Below are 25,124 nucleotides of genomic sequence, written 5' to 3'. Positions count from 1 at the left end.
GAGGCAGTGACAGAGTTTACTTTCTTGGGCTCCATGATCACTGCAGATGGAGACAGTAGCCACGAAATTAAAAGACGCCTGCTTCTTGGGAAGAAAGTGATGACAAACCTTAAAGTGATGACAGCATCTTAAAAAGCAGAGACATCCCCTTGCTGAAAAAGGTCAGCATAGTCAAATCTATGGTTTTTCCAGTAGTGATGTATGGAAGTGAGAGCCAGACCATAAAGAAGGCTGACTGCCAAAGAATTTATGCTTTTGAATTGTGGTGCTGGAGGAGGCTCTTGAGAGTCCCCTGGACTGCAAAGAGAACAAACCTATCCATTTTGAAGGAAATCAACCCTGAGTGCTCACTGGAAGGACAGATCCTGAAGCTGAGGCTCCAGTACTTTGGCTATCTCATGAGAAGAGAAGACTCCCTGGAAAAGACCCTGATGTTGGGAAAGTGTGAGGGCAAGAAGAGAAGGGGACGACAGAGGATGAGATGGATGCACAGTGTCATCGGAGCTACCAACATGAATTTGACCCAAATCCGGGAGGCTATGGAAGACAGGAGGACCTGTTGTGCTCTGGTCCATGGAGTCACGAAGAGTCGGACACGACTTAACGACTAAACAACAACAACAACAACAACAGGAAAAAAATACCTCCAATTCTATTTTTAAATAACATGAAAATGTTCCTTTTTGGGGGCTGCCAGAATCCCCCAAGAAGCATGATCATATGCTGGCTAGACAGTTATGTTCTGGAAGTAATTTAAAAGTGGCCCCCTCAGCTCTGCTTTGAAAAGGCTTAATGGTAGCGGCATTGGGTCCTTTTGGGGAGAAAGGTAGGATAGAAATATTTTAAATAAATTAAATAATAAATAAATAAAGGCACCCTTTGACCATTTTTAACTACAGGAACATCATTATGGACTTCTTTGTACCCTTTCAAGCCCCTGTTTAATCATGGGTTAAAATAATCTCCAAGGTTTCTAAAGGTATTTGACTACTACAAACAACAAGCCTTCTATGCTTTGTTCACATGAATGGGAATTATTGTTTATATTCAAGAATAAAACAGTCACAACAAGTTGCAGAAATACATTTAAGTCTGTCCACCATTATATTGGCAAACAAAGGCTGATCACTGGTAAAGGAAATTTAAATTTAAAAAAAGCAAAATAAGAAACAGAATCTCTCTCTCTCTCTCTCTCTCTCTCTCTCTCTCACACACACACACACACACACACACACACACACACACACACACACACACACACACCTCTCTTTGCTGCATAAAATAAAATATGCCAGCAAATGGTGTATTTTCAATTTTAATTATAAGTAACGCATGTATCAATGCAAATAACATTTTTAAGACCACAGCACTCTGTGGCATTTGAACTTTGTTAACTAAAATTACCAATATTTGCATCATGATTAAAATCAGTCGACACTGAAAAGGGACTGAAAATGACTAATATATTTTAAAAGAACAGCATGCAGTTGTGATGATGTCTCGTGGTTGCAGCCTGTTTCTTTCCAAAGAGAACAATTACCATTTGACATGTGAATATTACTTGTGGGCTAATTTATACTTGGGTTTATTACAACAGGATTACTTCAGGCAGAGATCCTTAACCATTGCTTAAAGGGGAGAAAATGTATTTTGCTATTGATAGTCTTTTCAAAATGGTGCAGGGCTTGAAATTAAATTACATCAAATTCCTTCATATTATTGAGCATTAGGTTCTCTTTTATTTACTGTCAGTTTGCCAGCGTGATATCATCTTGGCTGAAGAGGGATGGTAATGCTATTTATATTGTGCTGCACTGTCCTTTAATTGACCTTGTTTGTGCAGTGGAATGGCAGCTTTTTTCAAGCTGCCAGACTCTTTTTATTGCTGCATTTTGACCATGCACTAGTGGTTCTTTGGGCTGCTGCTAAGTTCAAAAATCAATACAGTACTGCATTCCTTACAGCCAATAAAAGAAAGCTGACAACCTGGATTAACAGAACGTAGTCCGTTGCATGGAGGGCTATTGTCTTTAAGGAAAATTGGGGTGATCACCACCTTCCATCACTTAGTGGAGGTTTTAATGCAAAGCACGAGGTTGCTGTAATTTAATTTTGGCCTGCTGCTCTGACACACACCCCTTTGCTACTGTTTCAAAGAGGCCAAGCTATTAATGGCTTCAAACCAAAAAAACGCAGGAGACAAAGGGACAGAGGAGCAAGTGCAGTCAGGCAGCAGTTGCTTCCCATTTAACCAGAGCTCCCCCACCCCCACGCAAGTATTTATGGACATTGGCAAGCCTTTCTGTTTCTCTAAAGAATGCTGACCACTGAACTAATCCTTCAGATATGAGCCAAAACTGCAAATGATCTAGCCAAAACTTTTGTGCAGGGGCTGGGGGAAAGAGGGGAAGAAGTGGAGTAGAAAGGAATGGACAAGAACATGTCACTTCTTTTATCTTCTAGACTTCCCAGTTTGGTCGAGATGCTTTATATCCAGAGATGTCATTGGACGTTGAAGCAAACATATACAGAAAAGGCCCAGGCTAATTAAATGCAAACTTCATAGCTTTTGCTGCTGGTGACGAGGCTGCTGAGAGGATGAATGAAATGGCATTTTGCAAAAAGTAATGGGTTTTACTCCAGGTGCAATGAAATTGAAAGCTGTAGTTCCATCTGACAGGTAATATTGCTCATTCAAATGGATTTAAGCTCAGTTATTTAAAGGGGCAGTGTATTAGTCACAAACCATTTAACACACGCTTTTAACTTGTTTTATCGTTTGACAGTGGTATGTGAGTCTGTCTGGCAGGCGGCATTTTGAAAGCAATCCTCTTCGAGTTTGTATCTTTGCTTTGCTGTAAAGTAATAAGGGAAGTAATGCTGTCGAAGCCTTGCTTCCCTGTTCTGAAAGGCAAACATACAGGATGAGAGAACTGAATTACTAGAATCTGAAAGCAACTCTTTCCAAAGGGTATTCAAGACAGACCAAAACACAGTAATTGGGTGTTGATATGCTTTGCAAATCTATGGAGATACAAAGAGGGGAGATCTTACTGCTTCACTTTTAGCAGAACAAATTCATTGAAAATGGAAAAGAAAGTTTTAGTATAACTGTTTTGCCCAACACTCATCAAACTCTTTAAATATCCTAGCTACCCCTTGCTCTATTTTGAACATTTGATTTGAATCTAAAAGTGGAGAAACACTGATGTTATACAATGGACATAGGCTTAAAGTTCAATACTGCATTCTGTCTACACGTCTTCCTTGAATTGCATGGATCTGAGCTTCATGGTTTTGGTTATACCCCTCCCCCTACTTTTTTAAATATATTGCCTGGTTTCTGTCTCTTGTGAGAATGTTTACAAAACCAAACTTCAAAAAAACTGAACACAAAACATAGGTCATAAATTATTGTGCGTGTGATATGCAGCCATACACCACTGACTCTTAAAACCAGCATGAATGTTCCATTATGTTCCAATCCCACTAATTCAGTGATGAAACGATAGTACTTCGTATGATATTGCTTGACACAAACATCATGATCCCCAATACAGAAGCTGAAATCCTGTTGTATAACTAATGTCTGGGGAAGGATGGTGATGTCACTGTTAGGGAGCAATTTTCTGTAATTAAACACTTCCTATTTCTGCCTCATGGCTTTTCTGACTCCTGTGTAATCTCTTTAATTGTGTGAAAGTTGTGAGAGCTATGAACAAAATGAGGAAGTATTTAATTACCAAAAGTCATTTTAGCTAGATTTTCAATAATCAAAGACTTCCTTTTTCCATCCTGCAACTCCCAGTTTCCTGTGCAATGAAAGGATTATGGGCATGATAGAAATAGAAAATTTTTGATAACTGACAATTGTTCCCTGCTGGCACCATCACTTTTGCACATAACTTATACAAGGAGTCAGAAAACAGAAGTTCTAATAATTTATTCAGCATATCCCAAAATATTGTGTTGGACATTAATATGGTATTCACATTCTCATCCATGGCAATACTGTCATGCACCCATAGAGCTTGGGAAACTGCTTGAAAAAAATGATTTGTCAATGTAATAATTGCAGTGACCTTCAAGGCAGTAATTAAGCAATTCAATAGGAAATAAGAAAAAAGGTGGATTGTTACTTGTGTATTCTCCCATTGACATCAACATGCAGAAGAAATATCACCTGAATCCATAGATCTAATATGTTGATCCAAATGTTTTGTACAATTTCATATTCTCAACAAATATAGAGCATGCCCCCTTTGGTACAATCTAGTTCACATTTCCATTTAAAAACACTCATGTTATGTTTTACCATTGATCTGTCACTTGTTTTATTTGGTTTGATTTTATTGACTTCATTATAGATTGTGTCTCCTGCTTATTTCATGCACAAGATTTAATTATTTTATTTTTGTTACTGACCACTTTTACATTCTGTTTGACTACTGCCTTTCTGAAAATTAGACACAATACAAATAAAGGTATATTTAATTAAATTTCCACAATAATTTGCTGGGCTGTCCTAATCATAAGTGTAACATTTACCTTACAGACATAACGAATGCAGATTGACAGGATGTTATTTCTCTTCCAGAGGAATTTGTGTGGAAATCAGAGTGCTTATCTTGATGATGCAGTCTAGCCTTCTGATTCTCTATGACCAGCTGTCTATGATCATATGAAGTGCTGACACAGAGCGGGGAGCCATTATTCTGCTCAAGTAGTGTATTTACTGCTCAGGAACAGCAAGGTCATCCTACCATCAAATGGCAGACTCCCTGGACAGCAGATGCAGGGGAAGTGCAAATAGGTGCAAGGTGGTAGAGAACAGAACGGTTCAGCCCACATAGCCAACCTTGCATGTCCTTAGATGAAACCTAGTGACCTCAGGTTTAGTAGGGATTTTGTTAGGCATGTGTTTTGTATTCAGAATTTATTAGGAAAATGCAACAAAATAGGATATTAGTTCATTTCTAAATCAAACAGAAGCACGTTGAGAAAGCCTAAAGCAGCACCCAAATTAGATTGAGAATTCTGTAAGTGCAAAAATGTTGCTTCAGCACTTTAGAGGTTCAAAACTTTGAAAATTGGGGAGGAGGAAAACAGGGCACCAGCAAGTCTCACGTGGAATATGAAAGTGAAATCCCAATTGTTGAAATCCTGGAAATGTTCAGGTCAAACATAAATTCTGCTGTCCCTATTATTAGTAGATATTTATTCTTTCTTTTGATGTTTGACTTTTCATATATTGGGAGTACAAGGGGAGGGTGTTAGACTGCTGGTTGCATTGTTTTCACTTTCAATAGAGTTAAGTATTGAAATTTATTTCTTTTCTGTTAGGCTTCTGCAGATCTCATTTTGCATTACACTTTTGAATCCAATTACTTTAGTGCTTGTGTGAGAGAGAATTTACCATGGATTTGTTGGCTTCTAATGCAAAATTTGTATAGATCAGTTCACAATAGCATCAGAAATAGCATCTTCTCTGCCCTGTTGTTGTTGTTGTTGTTGTTGTTGTTGTTGTTGTTGTTGTTGTTGTTGTTGTTGTTGTTGTTGTTGTTGTTGTTGTGTGCCATCAAGTTGGAACCAACTCATAGCAACCCTAATAGGGCTTTCAAGGTACATGAGATATTTAAGGAGCAGTTTTGCCAATTCTTTTCCCCTAGCGAGTTTCCATGGCTGAGCATGGATTTGAACCATAATCTCTATAAAGTCCTAGTCCACCATTCTATCCACTATAACACTCTGTGTTCTTTCCTCTGGTCCTGCTTTATACTTGTTTTTTTTTTTAAAGGCCTCTAACTGGAATGTGTTTTTGCAGCAGTTTGCCTTTTTCTTTTCCTTCTCATTTTTTCTTTCTTTTTTGTTGTTCTTGTTGTGTATGTCTGTTTTCAAGCTGGAGGTGCGTAGCAAGGCATTGATCAAGTAGGGACTGCGGCAGCAAAGCTACTAACCAAGAGTACAGTATTTCTTTGTCCTTCCATTTTTTTTTATTTCCCCTGACTGCTGTACTTTATTTGCTCAAGTAGGGGCACGGTTACACTATGAAAATGAATCAAGAGATGTGCATTTGTATATCAGGGATGGAGTATGCTTTCACAATGCCAAAGGAATTCCAAATGAATTCATTGTTTTTTAATGATTGCCTGAAAAGGGCCCATGAACTAAGAGATCAAGTATACCAAAATAGATTATCGTGCACATAAGGATTATTTGTGAAGAAGTCCTTCCTTTAAAGATATTAATGATGGGTAAAGCCATCAATAGTTACTCATCATGACGGCTGTATATTACCTCCAGTCTCAGAGGCAGAAGGTTCTGAATACTAGCTGTTAGGGAACATGAGCAGAACATATTCTTCCTGTAGCCTTCCCACAGGCAACTGGCTGGCCAAAATGGCAAGAGAATGATGGACTAAATATGCCTTTGGTCTAATCTCTCTCTCTCTCTCTCTCTCTCTCTCTCTCTCTCTCTCTCTCTCTCTCTCTCTCTCTCTCTCTCTCTGTCTTCTTATGATCATAGAGAAGCTTTTTATGAAAATAAAATGGGATATAAAATATGAATGCTGTAATCTTTACTGGGAAGCAGCTTGCAATGAGATCACTGAATATCATTGTTGCATAACTTCCCCTTGTTATTTTACCAGAAATGTTCTATTTTATTTAATGTGACTTTAAATATAGAGACTCTGGTGTAACAAAAAGGCATAATCCAATAGCAGAGAGAGAGAGAGATATCCTTTCACTGATATACACTAGCATAATTTTAACCCAGGCAACTGTGGACTTCCCTGAATACCAGCAGGTATAAGATCCAGATGCTCTTAATGAAATATTGAATCCATATTCTTACATTTTAACATTTTCAAACAGAGCTAAACTGATAATTTGTTTCTCTTTTTCAAGTTCTGTCCATCTGCTGGTCTTTTAATTCATTGCTACAGGTGGATACCTGTAGATGTAAAGATTTCAGAACCATCTGCCAGTTAGCATGGGTGAAAAAAGAGATGTGTATAGTCATGGGAAATAGTGATAGATCTATCCATACACAATTTCCTTAGACTTGTTCCCACAGTGACAGGAGCTTCTTTGCCAAATTACAATGTGTAGAATGGACATAAATCAGCCATTCACCTCCCAGAATATATTTGAATAAACTTTAAATGCCTTGATGGTATGCCATAGTGAGTAACTATTTTGAAAAACTGCTAATGGAATTATGGCATGTAACTACTAGACTCCAATCATCCTTCCAGTAACTGGGTACCTGATATGAATTTTGTTATTAATAATTAATTAACTCATTATTTTCATTTTATCTTGCCTTTTCACTACAAAAATTATTGCCCAAGGTAGTGAGAAAACATCACTAAAATCAATTTAAACAAGAACATTTGGGAAGAAAGGAAGTAATAATTAGGACTGTGTGTGAGTTTGAGCTAAAGCCCAAATTACTAAGCAAATCAGCTTGATTTGGTCTGATTTGCATGAGGTCCAGATCAAAGTGGAATGGCCAGATTTAGTTCTGTTGTGAAGCAAAGCAAATTTACAAATCAGTTTGGATTCAAGGCACACATCAGATTGAAAGCGGCATAAAAATTGCTTCAGAATGTCAGGATTTTTTTTTTTAAGTACCTAGTACACAAACCCTTGAAGTCAGTTGTATGGAATTTGGAATGTTTATGTTCCTATTTAGGGTCTATCACTCTGCCAAATGTCCTGTGCCGTCAAGTCAGTTCTGACATAATGGCAACCCTTTGTTAGAGTTTTTCAGGTAGAGATTCCTCAGAAGTGATTTATGATTTGCTTCTTCTGGAGGTGTCCTGGGACTGTACAGCTTGCCCAAGGCCACACAGGCTGGCTCTACTCCCAGGAGGTACCGTGGGAAACTGAACCCCTCAACCTCTGACTCTACCTAAAGCACTGAGCTATCCAGCTAGCTTTCAACTGAGAACCAGAGCACAGACTAAATATAATGGGACACAGATTCTGCTGGACCAACACTGAAATCCAGTCCAGAGCTCTGAACTAGTCTCTGAACCAAATCAGAGGACCTGTGCAAAGTGTTAGTTACATATTAGTTATATGATTTTTTTTAGTTTGATAAATTTAATATATATGATAAATTATAATACAGACTCATCCACTACAAATGTCTAGTAAAAGCACTTGCTTTTACATATCTTCCAGAAAACACCTGGTTGGAAACAAGCACTAGACCTTGAAGGCTAAGTATAGCAAGGGATTGTACAATAGGGGGAAATTAATGAAGTCATATATAAACAGGGGCAATTATTCTGAAAGAATTCTAGAAAATGGTAATTAATGCAACATGGCCTAATTATTTCTACAGGAGAACCTAGAAGCATAGGAAAAAAGCTTATGAATAGTCAATGTTAAAATTTAATATCGTTGTTTGTTTATATTGGAATTTATGGAAATGTTATGGTTGACTTTTCTGTCAAGGTCTCTCCCAAAATAGTATCTGAGTCTTTAAGGAGCAACATTTTAACAAGGCTAACTGAATTAACACACACTTTAAAACATTTTTTAATCTATTCACATCTTGTTTGAAGTATGCCACATTTTGAATTTACTCAAAGCATAGGTTTTTGTTTTAATGCTTGGATTTAGATAGCTTTAGATCTTTTCCAAGATCAGTGGATGTTATGTACCATGATAACATCTTGTGCATAATACAAGATTATCTGAACCCATATAATCATACCTGAACCTTGAAATCCTCTTCAGAGGCCCTGCACCTGGTATCCCCACCAAACAAATTAAGGTGGTGGCAATCAGGGAAATGGTCTTTCCAGCAGTGGCATCAGACAGGATCCTCTGACACTTTATGGTCATTTTGTCACCAGGTGAAAGCCCTTTTAACATTCTCTCTGGCTTTTAAAAAGTTTTGGACTTAACTTTTAACCTCTTGCATGTCTGATCTGTATTTGAACTATGCTGTGAAACTCAGTAGTCAACAACTCTATGCTTCATTTTGCTCTCCCATAGTTACTGTTTCTAATATTGCGTTTTATTAATCTATGTTTCAATTCAACCAGAAACCTTTGTTGCCAGATAACCTATATAAATGTTAAATAGAGACTGGAGTTCTTTTTGGTCTTCTGTTTGTTGCAGTGCCCAGATCAGGAATGGGGAGAGACCCCCACAACTGAGAAACTCCTATCTCATTAACTGTTAATGGCCAGTATTCTGTTTCATCTTCTTTGTGTTTGTAAAGCTTATTCCCTGGCTAGCCTCTATAAAAAGCTACTGGGGAAGTTTGACCTTTATATCACCTGGAATTAGTAGCTGTCACTACTCCCCCCTTGTTTATTCATCTAAAGTGAAGGAAACCCCCAAATATCCAATAGATGGTAATTAGTTGTGGGGGTCTCTCCCCATTCCTGATCTGGTCAGTGCAACAAACAAAAGAAGACCAAAAAGAACTCAGACCATAGTGGCTTGCTTTCCCCTCTCTTAATTGAGGAATCCTCTGTTACATGAATCAAAGAGATATCAGTGGTTCCCAGCCTTGGGTAACCCAGGTGTTCTTGGACTGCAACTCCCAGAAACCCTGTCCAGCACATCTGGTGGTGCAGGCATCTGGGAATTGCCATCCAAGAACACCTGGGTTACCCAAGGTTGGGAACCACTGAGACAGGTGATGGACAAGCTGGATTATATCTAATAAGAAACTAAACATTGGTATATCATAAAAGAAAAAGGATTAATGCAAGATTGAAAAATCACAGGCATATGTCTCTAGGCAAAATCTTAACACACACACACAAAGGTATTTTTGGATAATCAGCAGAATCATAATCCTGATGCAAACAAGCTCATTGCAGCCCTAATTCTACCCATACTCATCTAGTTGTTTCTCATCCTCCATTTCCCTTGGGAGGAGCTCTCATGCTGAGAGCTAGTCAGAAAAAAATGGAGGAACCATGTGAGAAAGGGAAAGGGAGCATTTGCTGATAATTTTAAAATCCCTCAATGAACTTTGTTGCCTGCTATCTGTGAGTTATCAGAAGTATCACCACTGACATTAGAGACTACTTTTCTCAGGGTGTTAACCGGTCCCAATTTTTCTAAGTAATTTGCAACATCAGAATGTTTTCTTTTACATATGTTGCTGGATAACCACACAGATGAATCTGCTTTCCAGATGGCCTGTAAGCGCAAACATTAAAATGGCTGCCACATTGTAGGGAGATCTGGTCACTTGCCTAGTCAAGCAGCCACACATGTAGATGGGTGAGCAGAGTTCTCTATATTGGCACAGCAACTACCACAGTTACAGTTATATTAGTGGAAAAATGAATAGAATACTAGCCAAAAAATTAAGAGTAGGTTTAATTTTTTTCAAAAATCCAAAAATATGTCTCCAGCTACCTCCAAAACCAACAATATTATTCATGTAATGTTACATTATGTAGCTGTATCTGGGGCATTTGAATAAATGAGGCACAAGAAATAAAGGAATGGATAATGAATTTGTATGACAGGTTATACCCCACTTCCTTGCCTTATGAGAGAGACAGTTTTCCACATGACTTCCCCAGAAACACATAACAAGTAGTTGTAGTCAAAGCAAGTAATTTTTGCAACCTTTAGACTTGTCAATTTGCGTCCTGAGAAATGGGTGTTACAGCTAAAAACTAGTTTTGAAATGCTTAAATCTCACCTCTGATTCACACATAGGTTCTTTGGAAAGTGTTCTGTGAATGGCCGAGCTTGTCTGTCAGCCATTTTGAGAGAGAACCTGCAACACTCTATCAGTGTTCCCAAAAGATGGTCTGTAGCCACCCAGAAGCAGGGTGATTGGGACATGCAAAACACCACCTTTAGCTAATGGTTCTTTAACTTTGGGGTTTTTAAGTGGAATTAAGTATGACCAATCCCCTTTAAGCATCCTGCCAAAATCACAAACTTACTCAAGTGATTTATTGCACACACTCTTTCCATGTTTAAATAGAGTTTGTTTTTCATAATCCTGCTTTTATCTATGATTATTATAAGTATAGCTGGTTGCTTAAAAGTAAATACAGCTAGTGGGTTTTTTTTAATTATTCTGCAATCAGTATATTCTTGCCATGCTAATATTTGCAACATTATTTAAGGATCAATGAGTTAAAACTGCACAAGAGATGAATATGACAGATGGACTCATGCAATAATGCATTTTTTAAAAAAAATGTTGTTTAGCTTTTATTTTCCAGCTTGCCATCTATTTGGGCCAGAGAGACATTTGGGGCAATGAAGCAGAGCTTGGAATTGGGAAAGATGAAACTGTTTCTTGGTCAGCCTATTATAGAATTGGTCCTGAAGGTTATCTATGTAAATAGGCCTATAATCTGGGTTAAACAACCAGATAATAGATTAACTGGTATTGCTTAGCGGGTTGGAGCACCAAGAGTGGGGACTTTGAATCCCCACTCTGCCTCTCAGAGGAGAGTCCAGTTGAGATCACCTGCAACATTTGTCTTTAATAGTGTTAGGTGTCCTGCCCTCTATGCTACCACGGGTGACCTGCATGAGCACCACCAGGAGGATGGAGCAGCAAACCATTATTGAGTACTTTGCACCAAGGAAACCCTGCAGAAATCACCATAAATCATTTGACAGCATACAAAACAAAACTACCAGAAATGTGGCAACACAAAACCAGGGAAAAAACTTATTTTGACAACCAGGCTGGTGGCAAAACTTGTTCTAATGCTAGCTGGGAAATAATGGAAATGGTCAATGAGGATTTTTCGTTTGTTCGTTTAGTTGTGATCGACTCTTCGTGACCTCATGGACCAGAGCACGCCAGGCCCTTCTATCTTCCACTGCCTCCCGGAGTTGGGTCAAATTCATGTTGGTTGCTTCGCAGACACTGTCCAGCCATCTCATCCTCGGTCATCCCCTTCTCCTCTTGCCTTCACACTTTCCTAACATCAAGGTTTTTTTCCAAGGAGTCTTCTCTTCTCATGAGATGGCCAAAGTACTGGAGCCTCAGCTTCAGGATTTGTCCTTCCAGTGAGCACTCAGGGTTGATTTCCTTTAGAATTGATAGGTTTGTTCTCCTTGCAGTCCAGGGGATTCTCAGGAGCCTCCTCCAGCACCACAATTCAAAGGCATCAATGAGGATTTTAAAAGGACCTAAAACACAGGCATCAAAATCTCCTCTCTTCCAGCATTCTTTGCCCTGAGTTTTGCCCTCCTTGAATGATGACATGGGTGGGGGGGAGAATAGCAATTGCCTGTGATATTAGCCGGTGTCTTGAGGCCTACAACCCTTGCACTGGTATGAAGGTGGAAGGTGGTATACAAGTGGAAAAGCTGGGGAAAGCTTGGCTTTATATTCACCAGGGACCTGCTGAGCAAAAAGGCAGCTGCTGCACCAGTTATCTTCATGTTCTGGATGGCAGGTGCTAAAGATGGCCCAGACTGTTATTTGTTTATGGCCCAAGCAAATTTGGAATCTAGTCCAATCAATCTTGCCCTCCCACCATTAAAACATGCACATGTCATTTCCACCCAAACTTCCACCCACAAAGATGCACCCTCCCTTTCTCCAAAACTAACATTAGGGTGGTTCACATGCCCTTCCATGCATGGTGCAGGGGGTTCATGGTCCCAAGCATACCAGCCGTCACACACACTGGAAATTGTGCACAGTGAGATGGCAAGAGAATGGGTGTTCTGCATGTCTTACGTGTGAAAAGCAGTCGTGGGACAACATCTGGTTGGACGGCAACTTCATGAGCCCAAGTGACCATGGCCAACAATGATGGATCATGAGCACTGTAATCCAAAAGTATCAGGAGAAGCACATTTTCCCCATCTATGATATATAGCTCCTGCATATCAGGAGAGCCTCAGATCCCCTCCACAAATGAAGAAGCTTCAGGTGCATCATGAGTCTTTTCCCACACCGTTCTAATATGAGGATGGCAAAGAAGCATTTCTGCTTGTGGGAACTGTGGCAATCGTCCTTGTTGCCCCTGTTTATTTGGCCCTCGCAAAGGATCACACCCTTTTTCTCTTCTAGCTGCCACCAGATATTCTCCTAATACCAATTCTGTTATACACGTGTGCTGCCAAAACTAAGGGTTATTGAACTTAGGAATCAGAGGTTTAATTAACAAATATTCTTTTATTGTCAAGTAAATCATAAAGGTAAATCACGTATGAATTGTATCAGGTATTAACACGGATTGGATTATGTATGCAATCACTTTTATTCCAAACTACTATATACTTTTGATCAATATCTCTCTTATAGTACTTATAACTTCATTCCAGCTTGTTCAGTACTGTTTAACCTTCTCAATTACCTCTCCTAACACTCTCAGCTCAATTCACTAACCCTCTCCTTCTCTCCTAAATCCTATCTGCTATTCCACATCTCCAATTGTCTCTCTCACTATCTGTCTCTCTAACTCCGCCCCTCCTGCCCTATCCTTGGCTCCTCCCCCTTGAGCTTCCATGATGGACAGGCAGGACTGACGTCACCTGTTGGTATTTTGCTACAGGAGTCAATAGGGAAGCATGTTTGCAGCAGGAAACAGTATGAGGGCAGAACTAGAACATTATGCTATGCCCTCACTGCACCTCACCCTCACCCCCACGGAAGGAAAGAAGCTGCCCCAGAAGAGGCAGAGTATGGAAACAGAAGAATGAGGCCTCTTCAGGTTGCCTGTTGCACATTTTTTTGTGTGTAGAAAAGTATTTCTTCTTACAAAGTGTGTTTATTAAAGACATTTTTCATTACAGGCAGGCCAACATACCTATACTTAATTTTCCTTATTCAGCTTACATATTTCTGGCACTAACAGTTCACTGACACTACAGTGCAATGGCACTTGGGAAACAAAGGCCCTATTCCAGTGTCATAGCTCTGGGCATAAAAATAATATGAGGAAAAGAAGCACATTAGTCTCTTCCATCACAATTCCCATTGCCCTCTGTGTACTTAGCATATGCTGCTGGAGGGAAGAAAGCTTCCTCTGCCTGTGGAGACTTTCCACACATTTTATAAAGGAGGGTCGCTTTCTCCCCCTCCCTGAGAAAGTTGCCTTCCATGCATACAGGGAGATAGTGATTTGGCATCCGGGAGATTCCCTGCAAATCCCCAAACAGCTTCTGCTGCCCTGGCAGAAACCTTTTGGGAAAATCAGCAGCACTCATCAGGGCAGGGAGGCCATCTGGGCCATGAAGGTGTGGAGCAATTTGCCCATGGCTGTTGTAGGCTGCCTGAGTCTGGCACTAGATCCACATGATCAAAGAAATGTGGGAAGAGATAGAGCACATACCCCTTCCTCATCTGTTTGTTATTTCCAGTCATAGATATACATTGGGGCTAAACAGGTCTAGTCTGAATATGTTCTGTGTTACAGAGATTTCTGCTGATTATAAGGGGTGAATGATTGGTTTTCGCATTCATGTGAAATCCCACTTAGCAAAACTGCAACTCTTCCTCTCTCAGAGACAGGGTTAGCTGTGATTTTTATATGGCCCTATAGATTTGTTTACACACACACACACACACACACACACACACACACACACACACACACACACACACACACACACACACACACTACAACTAAGAAGCACTGCTTGCTCATAAACGTTCAATTTCCAAACACTGTAACTATTAATTAGTACTGTACCTCGTTAGCTATTACTTCAGAGTTGTCCCTGTGAATAATTATTTTCAAAAAGTAAGGTTCCAAATTTTGAACAACCTTTGAAGAGAAACATGTGGCTACCTTGTCATAGAAGCACAGAGTTGCACTGATGCATATTGGGATGAAGTTGGAGAAAGACAAAAACATTAAATTTTCTATCAAGATGTCTAACATTCAGAATCACACTTTCCTTATTTTTAATAAGAATATAAATATTTTTTTTTAAGAAGCAAAAAAAGAAGAAGAAGAAGACATATGAGGTAGTCTTCAGCCTGTGAGGGACAGAATGAGGATTTTCACAGCATAGTTACACCTGTTAGATCCCTCATGAGCAGTAGGACAATCCACTACCACTGCACAAAAGAGACTGATTACAGATGTAGAAAAATCCAAGAATGTTACCACCACCAAAATACAGTTACAAAAGTTGATCTCTTTTCTAGCACATTTCAGAGGGATATTTTACTGAGGGAATATTTAACAGTTCTTAGTGAAAACTTCTTTGCAAACAAGTTTTCTGCAGGAACAGAAGACTCCATCTAACTGTGAGTCACAACAAAAAAACTTGCCCTGAGCACTTTGTATTAAGAAGAGTTACACATTTTTCTTGATAAAGTGTTTCCTCAAAATGTGTTAGGATCTGTATCTACAGTACTTGGTTCCTGCCTCTTCACAGCCTTATCCAGGCCTGTTTCTACAAGTCCTGTTACTGTATATCACACCATTTCAGAGGTGGCCAACAGCTTAATCTCCACCATCACTTCCTTGCAGATGACAAGAGAGACACATCAATGTAGCAGCTAAAAGTTTCCCCCTGAAAAATGACGCTTGCTTTTATTTTCCTATGTTTCTCTTAAAATATTGGATCAGACACTTGCCAATCTCTCATGAGACAAAATCCATAACCTAGAAATGCTATTGGAGACATTAAATAGGGCAATAGGGAGAAGCTGTGTGAATGGATATGGTTTGGGGATCCCCCCCCTTGCAATTTTATTTTTGTATGATGTTGGACTTATGAATTTGGCCATTTAATACTGAGATCTTTCATTGGTAAAGAAAGATTTTATACCGCGTGGTATTTGTTTTGTGCCACTAGACTTTGTTCTTAAAGGGTATGTCTCTCCCCTTCAAGGATTTGCCAAAACTAATATTTGGTTAAGTGAAGTCTAGGCTTGCAGAATCAATGCACTTGGGACTTTTGGATCCACAGGGACTATGACACCATCTGCTACCCAAGCACTGCCCGGTCAGATTTTCCTTTGAGTTAAGCTGTAGTCCTCAGAGTAGCTGTGAGACAAATGGGTATTCCTAGGAATAGAGCATTGTTGTACACTGCCCCTTTTGCAATACAAGTATTGGACGATGCTTTGAACTTGAAATGGCAACTAAGATGCATTAGCTTTACAAAGGATCTGTAAATATGTTCATGTGGATTGATCTAGTTGTCTGGATTGTGATGTTCTCTTTATAGAGGAGGCCTAGCTAGAGGGATTGTCATGATGAAAATCTATCGACATTTCCAAATTTTCCACTGAAAATGAATGTGAATGAAATAGGGTTTCTACTGACTTTTTCACCTAAAATTCTCTCCAGTTTTCTTTCTCTATGTTCCATCACAGCATAGAGACTGATTCAGATAACACCTGAATGTAATATTATTTTCCATATTGTCAAAAATGGATCTACCAAATGGTGTATCAATAAGTGAAGATTGTGTATCGGCCATTTCTGATGCAGAATTCTGGGGAATTCAGACGTTTGCACACAATTTTCTCCAGTGTATGATGTGCTTCTATGTATCCTAATGCTGCAACAATGTGTGATGATTCTCACAGTTTGTCTTTGTGTTTCATGAAATGTTTCAACTGGTCTGGCTCAATGCCCAAGTGTCACTTCCACCTGCTTGTTTTCTTATACCACCGATATACCAGTGGTTGCTACCTTCAGCTTTTTAGAAAAATATGTTTTGGGTCAAGGTACACAGGTGCTAGACTAGAACACTGAAATGTGATCACATATAAGAAGCATCAGTTGAGTGCTGTAGCACAAAAGCAGAAAAACAAAATAAAATGAAAAGGGAAATTAAAGTGGTGAAATAGGTAAAAACAAGAAGAGTTGGGAAAGGTGGGAAGGCAAAACCAGGAGAAGATGGGAGGAGAGTGAAATAGGTGGCGTTACAGTGGAAATTTTGCAATCGCTGTTGAGAGAGGGAAGTAATGGGCAATTCCACATGGAAAAACATACTAGACAGTCCAGTACATTCAGCAACAGTCACCCTCCCATGTCTGGACACAAATATTGGGGTGACTGATTCAAATTTGCATCAAAAAATATCCGAATGACCTAGAATCACCCTAGAACAATCAAGTACAAAACACTGTGCAGATGAGGTCCCTGAAAGGTTTTGAGTTCACTTTGGTCCACCATTTATCTGTTACACAGAAGAAGAAAAAACAAGAAACCGGGCCTTCTCAGCAGTGGCCCCTCGACTCTGAAACAGTCTTCCATCAGAGATCTGCCTGGCTCCCTCGCTGGGTGTTTTTAAGAGCCAACTAAAGACCTGGCTCTTTAGGCAGGCCTCCCCTCCTGTAAATACTTGATTTTTATTTTTCTATTTTAATTTCGCTCTATACTTTCCCCATCTTGAATGAATACTAATATTATTGATTTAAATTGTTGTTTTTAACTGTCTTCATATTTTATTGTAAGCCGCCCAGAGTAGATGCAGTCTAGATGGGCGGGAGATAAATAAATAAATAAATAAATAAATAAATAAATAAATAAATAAATAAATAAATAAATAAATAAATAAATAAATAAATAATACACGCGGGAGCCATTTGGAGACCTATATAATTTGGTCCCACACCACTGGTCATCAGCCAAGCCAATATAGCTTGCTATCAACCTGTGGTAACCCACAGTGGGCTCTGCTTCACTGTTTGACTTCTTTTGCAGTCCCAGGCTGGTAGCTCTTTTGTGGTGACAAATACCACCGTGAGCTCAGAATAGGTGAGCAGGAGATTATTTTTATTATCCTTGCTCTGAATCAGTTAACAGATTCTCATCAAGTTAATCTTCCCTTGACACCTCTTAGAAGCTTTTCTCTAAAAAGGAATCTAACATGTTGATTTATCTAGTGGTATCCCTATTCTGTGTGGACACTATTTTTAGACATATGTAAAAGCTATAGCTTAATAGCTGGCTGGATAGCTCTGTGGGTTACATACCTGGCTGTGGAGCCCAAGGTTGGGAGTTCAGTTCCCCATTCCCAAAAGAGCCAGCCTGTGTGGTCCTGGGCAAACTGCACAGTCCTAGGATGCCCCCAGAAGACAACAAAAAGCATGTGTGGTGAAGTCAGTTATGACTGATGGCGACCCTTTCTGTAGTTTCCTGGGTAAAATATTCAGAAGTGTTTTACCATTCCCCAGGGTATGCTGGAACTGTGCAGCTTGCCCAAGGCCACACTGGTTGCTTCTGCTCTCAGAAGGCATAATGGGGAATTGAATTCCTGATTCCTGGCTCCATAGTTAGATACCTAACCACTGAGCTATCCAGCCAGCTGCTCCCAGAAGAAGGGAATAGTAAATTGCCTCTGAGTACACTCTACCTAGAAAAGCCTGAAAAGGTTCACCGTAAACCAGAATTGACTCTATATTATTATGATTATAGTTTAATAGCATGGATTAGCTGTGATTATGATTAGAAATTGTTTTTTGCAAACATTCTTATATCCCCAACATCCATACATAGCAAAGCGTTCAATGGATCATTTTAGGATAGAGTCAACTTTATGCCACGTATGTTCTCACAGAGCCACAACATTAAAATTCAAAAGTTATAGTCAACCATGACCTGACAGGACAAAGCATTTTGAAAATAATTAGCCGACCACTTTTGGCAAGCAATGCAAATCTCCTGTAATTAAGGATTATGTAAAACTGGGTTTAAAGTACTCATGGACTATTTAACTATCATCCTTATTTTTATTCTGAGAAGTAATAGTGATAGCCTATCATACCTGGGCATCCCTCACTGCCTTCCTCAAAATGGCAACAACGACCCAAATAATTGTATGCTTCATATTATAGGCAAGCTAATTATGTTTGCAGATATGTGGTTGCTACCCGCACTTAAAATGTATTGCAGGTAGATGGCATACACACACACATCCCAGCATCTTCCTCATCTTTGTTGTCTGCAGTTGAAAAATACAAACAATGGGGGCAAAAGCAATAAACACAGGTGGTCTGAATATCAGCAGAGAGGAAGAGTGCCTTTAGAATTTTTATTAGCTGTTTCTCATACTTCAAATCAAATCAGACAGAAAGGGAGGAAGACAATTCCTTTTTAATCATTTTGTCAATAGTTCAAAAAGACCTCAAAATACAATTAAAGCATATGTGCTGGAAATTCGGTTCCAAAGCAGCTGTCCTTCATTGTCAAAGAACATAACCTTCCCTGCTCCTATTGCAGGAGGACTAACCCTCAGAGAGCTCAGCTAGTATGTCTCCCCCTCCATTTCTTCCTCTTCTTCCAGAAGCCTGTTCTGCATTTGTCTGCCCAACTGCTCAGAGAAAGGTAAAAGTGAATAGAAAAATTGCTTTGCTGTATTATTTCTCCAACAGCCAGGACTCCCTCTGAGACCCTTTCCATTGGCTGTTTCCATCTCCTGTTTGCTGGCATCACATAAACCGGCCTCCCCACGCTGACTGTCAACATCACATGTGAGGTGGATGGAACAAGCAATCCGAATCAGCCGCCAGAACCGGCAGAAGTATTGGTACATCAAGAGCCACAAAGGAAAGGTGGTGGCAGATTCCTTCCCCTTCCCCACTCCACTCCTTTCCTTTTCTTATTTTTTGCTTTGTTTTTAAAAAGGAAGAAAGAAATCTTACTGAGAATCAGCTGAGCCTTCCAAATCCTGATTTTGCACATGGAGAGAAATCGCTATGCATGAGAAATATCCTATTTATAACACTCTCATCCTCTTTCCTATGCAGTGTGAAGATGTGCAAGGATAAGGGTTCTCACCCAAGGCTGCTTTTACCAATCACTGCATCATACATTTTGCTGGCGGCCAACCTGGAATCCTGATGCAAACAGAAATATTATCCCCACCCCTACAGACCTAGACACAAAATGGGAATAGCAACATTTATATTACCAAAACAAATACATACAAACACGTTTGCCTTGCTAAGATGTGTTGTTGCAAAGGAGATGATCAAGTGATATCACTGCAAATATGAAGCACAAAGATCCTCTGTTTCATCCATTCTCACCTTTGCCAGAAAGCAGTTATTGCAGTATTTTGAACAGAGAGCTCAACTGAATTATATTATATACTGGAGTACTGTAATATATTACTGTATTGTATAAAGATTTCAGTAGGCAATGCAATGTTCCTTTTTTCATATGTGCATAAATGTCTTCTACAGCCACTATAAAAAGATATATGAATAGAGGGACTTTGATAAATAAATGAATATATATTACTATAACAGTTCTGAAGTTGGTGAAATAATTTGCCTTTTTTTTCTCTCCCTGTAAGCATAAATATAGGAAGCCCAAACAAGGACATGCTTCTCAGATGCTACCACCCCAGTCACTTCTACTCATCTGAAAGATGTTAATATAATTCTGCACTGCATCAAAGTAACAGAGGCATCTAAAGTGCCTCAGATGTGAGATACGGCTGGTGCAATTAATCAGTGAACAGAACATGTCATACCTAAAGCCATGGACGTCTCCAGGGGAGGCAAAGGGATGCTTCTCCTCAAAATCCTATGTTTATTTAATTATTTCAAAACACACAGACAGAAGCACCTTCAACTAGGCTTGTTCTCTTAAATTCTCAGAGCTTTCCCATAAAGAAAGCATGCAATTCCAAAATAATATGCACAGAGTTCAAAATTCAAGATACGTAAAATTTGTTCTGTAGCTGCTGATTTGAAAAACTGGCTGATAGTAATGTGAAAAGTGAAGGGAACAATCAGCTCTTCTAGAATATGAGAGTAGCTCTTTTTCCCTCCCCTGCCTGCAAAGATGTCCACCATGGAGTTCCCACTGTGACTCTCCACAACTTTATCCATATTTCCAAGATGGACATCATTCTGAGGATCCTTTTCTGTGCAGGCAGAGTTTTTTTGGTTTTGTGATAGGGAAGGTGATGCTAAAACATGATTCAGTGCATTCTTAAATAGCATGTTTGTTCGTCTGGGATTTTTTGCCCTCTTCTTACATTTTTCATTCTCTAAGGTGACTCATTCCCCACATAAACTTTTATTGGAATTCATGATGACTCTTGTATTGATGCTGTCGAATTCTGGGTGCAAATTCGCACTGATTGTAGGCTTTTATCTTTCAGTGAATGGAAGACTAAGGGGTAAAGTATGTGTGAACAAGACGCGAGTAAAATGCAGAAGTGTGCGGTATTGATGTGTGCTGTTGGCATGCCTCACACTTAGAAATGACCATGCTCCCACCTAGATCTATATCAGCAAACTAATTCTAACAGTTTTTAAGCCCTCCAAGCACCACCACCAGCACAGGTCTTTTATAGTGCTAATGGAAGTGAACTGCTCAAGCTGCAGCAGCATGCTTTTCATTACAACAGAGACATCTGACCACAATATGCTGTCGGTCACCCCATATTGTGAGGATGCAAGTATATTTGGGGGAAGCTTGAAAGGGTGGCAGATGATGTCATTGTCTCTGATGTGCCAGTGCTTCAGCCCTACAGACTCTGCCTCCACCACAAACGGAGCCTGCTGGTTTTCCTTCTTTCTATATGGAGTTACCCAGACCAAATAAGGGTTATTCATGTGGTCATTTGTTATTGCATTTTTCCTGTTGGGGTGGAGAGAGGTATTTGTGGGGTTTTCTGTCATGTGTGCCAAAATAATTTGGCTCTTTTAGAGAATTAAATATGTTGTTTGGGTGGAGACCCAGTATCTTTTGTAAAAACACTCCAGAGGTTGTTAGGCACTCCGTGGTGTCAACACCAGGTCTTGAGGCCCTTCACGTGTCAGTTGGGGCCAGGGATAGTACTGGGATCTTGCTGGGTTACTGCGCTTCCCTCGACCCAGCCACTTCCTTACAGGAGCTGGCGGATTTTATCTCCGTGCCACTGTTGGAATCCCCAAGGCTTTGGGTCTTGGGTGATTTCAACATCCATGAAGAGACGGGGGTTTCTGGTCCGGCTCTTGAGTTCTTGGAAACCATGGCTTGGACCTGGTGTTCTCTCCCGAACGGAGAGATTGTGGTCTGATAGTGACTGAACTTGTGTCGGTCCCCTTGTCATGATTGGATCATCGCCTAATTAAATGTAACCTCAGTGGCTCTCCCTCCCTTCAGGGAGCAAGGACCTATTTTAATGGTTCACTCTTGAAGGCTGCTGGATCCTACAGTATTCCAGGATTCCATGAGAGGGATCCCGGCTCTTCTGACTGGCACTCCTGTCGAGGTTCTGGTTGATGGCTGGCTCGTCGTCACTATCAGGGCTGTTGACACGATCACTCTTAAATGCCCTCTCCATTGCAGAGCTCGTCCAGCACCCTGGTTTAACCAGCACTTGTGAGCTATGAAGCAGAAGAGAAGAAGGCTAGAGTGCAATTGGAGATGGAACCCGACAGAATATAATCAGAAAGCTGTCGGGATGGTGACTAACCTTACTATGGTGAGGGCTGCTAGTTGAGTTCACTTCACTGTCCAGATAAGTGAAGCTTCAAAAAGCAGGCAGAACTTTTCCATATAGTCCGCGATCTATCTGGAATTGGTCTTAGAAAGTGATGGGCCTCCTACTAGTATCTCACCTGACCAATTTGCAGCATTTTTAAAATCTAAAGTGGAGGCCATCCACCAGGAGCTCTCTCCTTTTTTGAACACAGTAGATCAAGCAGAGACATCAAGAGCTCCACCTTGCCTGATGAGACTTGATCTCTTTCAGCCTGTGACACCAGGCTGTGGTGGACAAGGTGCTTGACTACTGTCATGACACCACCTCCTCCCTTGACCCTTGCCCAGCATGGCTAATCAAAGCAGCTAGGCCTACAACAACTGAATTGGTCACTGCAATAATTAATGGGTCTCCTTGCCCTCAAGGATACACTCATTAAGCCCATTAGAAAGATTTGTGGTTTTGGACTGCAGTTCCCAGCATTCTCCGTGCAATTGAAGCTTCACATCTAATGTTGGTGGCACCTTCAGGGAGAAATATTCAATTAGATTGTGACTTTCCAGAAACTGGTGTTCACAGGTACACTACATCTAATCTTGGAGATAAAATATAACCATCATAGACAATATACATAGTCTTATATTCTCCAAATTCATAAATAAGCCCAATCTTTTAATAAAAGCATAATACTTTTTTCCTCTGTGGATTAGGCATTCAAGCTCTGTCTGGGAAGTTTCTGTGTATGCTCCCTGCCTTTGAGGAGCTCTGTGGATACTATCCTCAAGCAGGAAGTCAGGGCCATGTAGAATTTAAAACAGTGCATTTGTTGTGAATCAAGACTGTTCATCCAGATTCCTTGATGGAAAGATCAGGTAGGTATGTTGGTTTGTTTTTTAAAATTTCTAGTTCATCCTATAGAGAAAAACCTCATCGCAGGGTGCAATCAATGAAATAATTTTAAGACAATCTAAAACAATGTAAACACTTGAAAACAATTTGAAACAATTCAACACTCCAAGTGAAATCTACATTGATCCAGTCAGAAATGGCTATCCCTGTGGGGCCTTCTGGGAACTAAAATAAAAAACTCTGCTGTGGAAGAACTTCAGAAAACTAAATAAATGCTACCAAAGGAAGAGAAGAGGAGAGGAGAGGAGAGGAGAGGAGAGGAGACAAGACAAGACAAGAGGGTGCTTGTTTTCATTACTACAGCCAGAGTGGGGAAGATGAGCTAATGTCCTAGTATCTCTTCATCTCTAGATACATCACTAGGCTCCATTCCTTCCCATTTTCATATATTGTTCAGAAAATTTGACATTGTTTCCAAGAATCACAGTAAAGTTGCTAATGAATTTTGCCTCTTTCCCCTCTTCAATGACAACAGTGTTGTCCTAGGTTTCATGTAGGCTTCTGCTCAATGGCCAGAATCCTGTTGGCAGCTTGCACTTGTATGAAGGAAATCATAAATTGTGGAAGCAAATTGCAATTTGTTAATGTGGTGCTTGTTGTACTCCTAAGCATGTGCTCAAATGGACCAATCAATCCCAATCAGTATCTCACTAATCTTCCTTATGCAGGGGTAACTCGCCAAAATAGGAATCTGACCAATGAGCATTTGAAAAAGTAAATATCCTGAGCTATTCACTATCAGATATCATACTATCTTACACACAGAGAGAGAGAGAGAGAGCAATGTCCATTAATCTTGTTTGTTTGTTTGTTTGTTTGTTTGCTTGCTTGCTTGCTTCCTATAAAAAGATGCAAGGTCATCAGAAATGCTCTATACTGACTCAGTGAAAAGTAGAGCATATTGCTCTCTCCAAAAGAAATATTGCTCTCCCTCCTGCAGCCTGTCTCCTAGTGGTGAGAAGTTAAATTCAATTGCCATTTCACTGCAATACATCTTGTTTCTATTAACACTGCAATTTGCACAAACATCCTTTTATTACTTATCAGTTGTTTCCCTGACAAAACACAAAAACAAAGGAAAGGAAAGCTGCCCCCAGCAAAGTAAATAAAATGGGCGATGCAGAGGACATCTCAAGAGAGGTGGCAGAGGTGTAGTGACCCAACCCAGAAGAGTCTTATCCCATGTGATCCACAATAAATAAAGAGATTAATTTTGTTTGGCTGCTGTTTAGTTTTATCTGACTAGGAACAGAAGGCAGATACACATAAGGAGAACACATAGTACTTATTGCCCCCAACTAATTGTTTTTCTTTTCTTTTCTTTTCAAAAAGGTGGCTACTCAGGTTCTTTATTTCTCTGATGTTGTTCCATGAATTCGTAGGTGGGCCTCTGTTTGCAAGTACTGCTCAAAGGAAAAGATGGCTCTACTGTATTTGAGCCCTTTCATGGAAATCTAGTGCATGCAGAACTGGCACAGAATGCCTATGCAGCACAGAGGTCTGCACTGCAGTTGGGGATTTGGCTCACGGTTGGTGAGAGGAAATTATGTCTTCATTTTCTCTGGTAATTACGATGCTTCGTAGTGTGGGATGCAGGGTATGAACCCTTCTGCTCAGCCTCTCTGTATTTAAGAATTGGGAAAGGTGGAGCAACAAAGACAGAGTGAGAATATACATGATAATCACCAATGCAATTGCAGGTTTTACAGCATCATAAATACATTTCAGAAGCCCTTGTCATACTTAGTATAAAACCGCATGCTTTTACAAATGCAGAAACGAGGTATGCCCAATCTATCACTGGTGGGGGTGGGGGGATGGAAATTGGGATGTGCTGCTTTTATT

The 25,124-nt window shown here is 39.9% G+C and overlaps 1 long non-coding RNA gene across 1 annotated transcript; it reads left to right on the top strand.

Moving 5' to 3' along the window:
• Positions 1–2,403: 2,403 nt before the first annotated feature.
• On the top strand, positions 2,404–20,199 carry LOC144589345 (uncharacterized). Its single transcript, XR_013545422.1, has 2 exons — positions 2,404–2,680; positions 19,693–20,199. It is a non-coding gene; the product is annotated as an uncharacterized LOC144589345 (long non-coding RNA).
• Positions 20,200–25,124: the final 4,925 nt, after the last annotated feature.

Source organism: Pogona vitticeps, chromosome 4 (genome assembly GCF_051106095.1).
Source record: "Pogona vitticeps strain Pit_001003342236 chromosome 4, PviZW2.1, whole genome shotgun sequence".
Lineage (NCBI taxonomy): Eukaryota > Metazoa > Chordata > Lepidosauria > Squamata > Agamidae > Pogona > Pogona vitticeps.
This window is presented reverse-complemented; position numbering and strand designations above follow the sequence as displayed.